This window comes from Crocuta crocuta, unplaced genomic scaffold, assembly GCF_008692635.1.
Source record: "Crocuta crocuta isolate KB4526 unplaced genomic scaffold, BGI_CrCroc_1.0 scaffold318, whole genome shotgun sequence".
Taxonomy (NCBI): domain Eukaryota; kingdom Metazoa; phylum Chordata; class Mammalia; order Carnivora; family Hyaenidae; genus Crocuta; species Crocuta crocuta.
This window is the reverse complement of record NW_027531425.1, coordinates 2266588-2271410: the sequence shown is the minus strand read 5'-3', so window position 1 is coordinate 2271410 and position 4823 is coordinate 2266588. Positions and strand designations below refer to the sequence as shown.

The 4823-nt window shown below is 50.3% G+C and overlaps 1 protein-coding gene across 3 annotated transcripts in view; it reads left to right on the top strand.

Moving 5' to 3' along the window:
- The first annotated feature begins 4473 nt into the window (after window positions 1-4473).
- The window catches only part of SOX13 (SRY-box transcription factor 13), a 45310-nt gene continuing 44960 nt past the window's right edge, over window positions 4474-4823 (top strand). For all 3 annotated transcript variants that reach the window (XM_077771948.1, XM_077771945.1, XM_077771946.1), the window contains exon 1: window positions 4474-4628. The gene's annotated coding sequence lies outside the window, so the exon portion shown is untranslated. The remainder of the gene's footprint in view (window positions 4629-4823) is intronic.

The following is a 4823-nucleotide window of genomic DNA, read 5'->3' as shown; positions in this document are numbered from 1 at the left end:
CCCCCACCCCAAATAAATAAGCTTAAAAAAGAAAAGAAAAGAAAAGCACTTCCTCAGTAGGAGAAGATTTGGCACCCAGACAAACTCTACTAGGCTGGGCCTCTACCCCGAGCTGACCCAACTGACAAGCACCCTCCTCTTCACAGAGAAAATGGAAAATGTTAGGTGCTGGCGGCCTAAGGAAAAGCAGGAAAGACCTGAGGCAAAGAGACAGAGATTTCACTGCTCTTTCCTTCTTCCACCTCCTCAGCTCACTTTCTCTCTGGAGCTTTCTCCCCCTCACCTGCTCCTGTAACACTGAGGAAAGCAATTCACACCCTTCTGTGAATTTAATCCTCTTACTCTTTCTCCCATGGGCATTTGCATTGGCCCCTTTGTCTCTAACCTTGGAGGTTAAAGGGAGCAGTGGGGAACCCCAGCACCCCCAGGCACCATAGCCCCCACCACAGGAGGGCTTGGCAGCCACGTGAAGTGGATTGGAGATCACACTTGCTGGAGCCAAACCCATTCCTTCAGCAAATATGTTTTGAGCATCTACAAGGCGTTCTGGAAATTAAATGGAAAATAGAGCAGACAAGGTTCTTCCCTCACAGAGCCCACAGTCTAGAAGGGAAACAGGAAGAAAAGAAAAAAAGCACAAAAAACCAGAAAACAGATAAAATAAGTACCAATTGTGGTGAGTGCTGTGAAGGAGGCAAATGGGCCGTGAGCAGGAGAATAAAGTGTGGACAGTGATGTTGGGGGATGGGGGGTGGGGTGGGGAAGGGAAGATAAAGAAAGGAACATTTATGTTGAGACCAGAGGATGAAAGGGAGGCAGCCCTGGGAAGAGCAGTGTTTGCGGAAGTGCTTTCCAGGTAAAGAGATATTTATAGGGCTTGAAGTCTGGGTAAAGGCAGATCTTTCAATATGGAGATCTGACTGGGATTGGGCCAAGTTTGTAAGATAACAGTTCAGGATTGGAGGATACAGCGAAGGGAGGGTCTTGAAAAATAAACAATTGTTTGATAAGCTAGTGGTTTGCCAGGTTAAGCAAACGATTGTCCCGAGAAGGGGGCTGTTTGAGCAGTCTATTGTTCAGATAAATTGATTTTCAGGAAGTTCCTGGAGCAAATAATAAAATTATTTACTGGTTTACGGGCTTATCTTCCTGGGCAAGAAATTTCTGGAACAAATATTAAAGTCATGCCGATGTAGGCAGCCTTAGTTAAATTACGTGACGGCAGGTCGTCTCAGTTCTCTGAAGCAGTGAGGCGGTGGTGGCCTCCTGAGAGATGAGGACGACCTGGGCCAGGGTGGGGGACCGTGAAGACAGAAAAGAGGAGGGCTGGGACATATTTGTGGAGATAGATCCACAGCACTCACTAATTTGGGTGGATGGAAAGAAAGAATCAAGGATGACTCCTGGGTGGTACCATTTCTTGAGATGGGAAAAATGGGACAGGGTATACACAGGCTTGCGGGGGAGGGTGGTGGTTAATGGTCCACTTTGGAACATGTTAAATTTAGGATGTATGTGAGATCCTTGGGTAGAAACGTCAAGTGTGTGGTCAGACACAGGGGTCGGAGGTGCACTGAGCAGTCTTGAAGATTTACATAAAAAATCAGGAGAATCCTCAGCATAGCTGGTATGTAAAGCTATGGAAACCTAAACCTAAAATGTCGCCTATGGGGAGAAGGTAGAGAGGAAAATGAGATGCAGAAGGGAGTCCTTGGGAAACACTGACCCAGAGAGAAGGTGGAGGAAGGAATATAAATAAGGGAGGCTGAGAAAGGGCCACCAGTAAGGTCAGAAGAAATTTAGGGGGGTGTAGAGTCATGAACTGAGTGTTTCACGGAGGGAGTCGTCAACTAGGTCAAATAGTGTCATTTTGATGGGTGTTCCCCGGAAATGAATAGTAGTATAGAAAGACTTAGAATCTTCAAACTGCCTCCCATTGCTTACTGGCCATGACCTTGAGCGTCATTCTTCTTACCTCTAAAATGGGAATAATGATGGGGCACCTGAGTGCCTCAGTCAGTTAAGTGTGCAACTCTTGGTTTCCGCTCAGGTCATGATCTCACGGTTCGTGAGTTTGAGCCCCGAGTTGGGCTCTGCACTGACAGCACAGAGCCTGCTTGGGATTCTCTATGTCTCTCCCTCTCTCTCCGTCCCTCCCCTGCTCATGCACATGCTCTCTCTTTCTCTCTCTCAAATAAATAGACTTAAAAAAATAATAAGATGGGATAATAAGATAGGAATAATGATAGAACCTCATAGAACTGGGATAAGGTACAAATAGATATTGTATATGAAAATAGAATTGTATATGTATATTATCTTACTGTGTGTAAGATGGTAGTAGGCAGATACTTAAATACATTTCAAGGGCACCTGGCGGGCTCAATCAGAAGAGCACACAACTCTTGACCTCAGGTTGTGCGTTCCAACCCCATGCTGGGTGCATAGATTACTAAAAACAAAAACAAAAACGAGATTTCTTTCTTTTTTTATTTAAAAATAAAAATATTTTATTTATTTTTNACCTAAGCGAAAGTCGGATGCTTAACCGACTAAGCCACCCAGGCGCCCCAAAAATATTTTATTTTTTGATTAAAAAAATTTTTTGACAAGTGAAAAAAGTATTGATATACTAAAAATTAACAGAAAGTGAGACAAAAACCAAAAAAAAAAAAATTTCAGTTTGGAGGCAGTGATGGGGAAGGGTGGTTGCCAATGAGGCGTGATGTAGTGTACAGGGGCTGTTGGAGAGGTGAGTCCATATCCAATATCTCTGTTCTTCCTCTCTCACTCTGCTGTGGCAAAGGACAGGGAGGGACCCCCAATGGAGGTGGCCACTGAAGTTGATCGGGGGCCAGAGGAAAACAACCGGGCATATGGAAAACACAGGCATGCTGGCTGGGAAGAGGAAAGGCTTGGTGGCACTTGGGTGACTCCTGGGTTTCAAAATGGCTTCATCCAGTCATCCAAAAGCCATACACTAGAGTTAATACTGACTCTTTCCGCCTCACATCTCACGTCCCCCCCCCCCTTCCTTCTTTCCACACTCCCTCTCCCTAGCTTGCCTCAGGCCTGCGTCATTTTTACCCTGGTCACCACCACTGTCTGGTCACCAGCCTCCCTGCCTCCCGCTAGACTGATCTCATTAGAGGCCCTCTTTAGAATCCCTCAGTGACTCCCCATTCCCTTCAATCGACCAGTGGATCAACAACTTTTTGTCAAGGTCCCGCTCTTTGCCAAGCCCTCACTAGGCACCAGGGATGTAGTGGCGAGCCGGACATCTCCGCTCTCGGGGACCTTGCAGTCCAGTGAGGGGAGCCACACAAATGAACAATGACCACAGTATCTACAACCAGGGGTGGGGGTGGGGCTTCTGGAGCCCACACCGAGATGGGCACCTGACCTAGATTGGGCTGTCAAGTCATGTTTCTGGAAGAATCGATATCTGGGCTGAGACCTAAAAGATGAATAAAAGGAGTTAGGTAAGGAAGGCTGCGGGGAATGATGAAATCCAAAGCCCTCAGAAGGTCTTATGCGCCTGGCTGACCATCACCTGCTGAGAAGACGCTGGCCACCTACACGGTTGGCACACGGGTCTCTGCGGTGTCCCGGTTGCTACTCCTTTCACCTGCTCTACTTTCTGAGACCCAGTTCAGAGAACACCTTCCCAAGAAGACTCTGATCCTTGTCCCTGCACCTGAGTGCCCTCAGTGGTCCCCAGGCCCCCTGTGCTGGTCTGGTCTTGACACTCTTCCACTTCTCTGTAATTCCACATTCACTCATCTGTCTACCCCACAGAATGGGAACCCAGAAAGGGCAGGGCACCCTCTCATTCATCCTGGTGTCCCCAGCACGCTGCTGGGCCAGGCATATTGTAGGCACTTAATAAGTACTTTGAATTAAAGGAATCCACTCCTTTATATAGAACAGCTCAAGAAAAAAAAAAAACAGCACTTGAGAGAGTACCAGATGCCAGGACTCGAGAATGGTCTGAGGCATTAGGAAGCAGTGTAGCTGCAGGTGGGGTGAGGGTCCTAAGGGAGGTTCAGAAACAGGGTCTGAAACCCGAAATCCTGGCTGGCTGGAGGGTGAGGAGGCCGGAGTTGGATGGACAACTTCTTGGGTCTTGCTTCAAGGAGCGAAGATTCTCGGTTAGCGACCCTCATACCTGAGCAGTGGGAGGGGGCGGAACCCACCTCTTTCTTCTCTTCTCGCCCACCCCCGCCGCCCTCCCCTTTCCGACAGAGGTTTCCAGCTGTGGATGCCTGGATGGACCTGGCTGCAGGGAGGAGGAGGGAACTCTGTCCCTCCCTCCTTCTCCATCTCCCCACCCTTCCTCCTTCCTCCTCCCCCTGCCCGCTCTCTGTCTCCCTCCCTCTTTCTCCTCTCAGGCTGTGGAGTCGCCTCGCAGCAGCGAGCTGCGAGCGCCCTGCTCCCGGTCCCGGCTTGAACTGAACTGTGCAAGTNGGCGTGCCTCCTCCCAGCCTGGCCGCCCCAGCCCCGCGCGCCGGTCAGCTGCATCGCCGGGGCATGTGAGCGGGAAGCCCGGGCTGCCAGCCGCGAGGACCCGGTCGGAGGAGGAGCAGGAGCAGCAGCGCGGAGCCCCGAGCCCGGCGCCTGGCCGAGTAGTAAGTGCGCCCCCCCTGCGCTCGCAGCACGCCGCTGCGCCCCGCTCCCCAGCCCTCCGAAGTTTGACACTCGCGCCCCCGCGTTTCTGGGCACACGCCGGCTCTCGTCTCTGCGAGTTTCGATCCTTTGCAAAGTTTTTCGCGAAGGAACGGACCCCCACCTACCCCCAACAACGCCGGCCAGCGGCGCCCCCT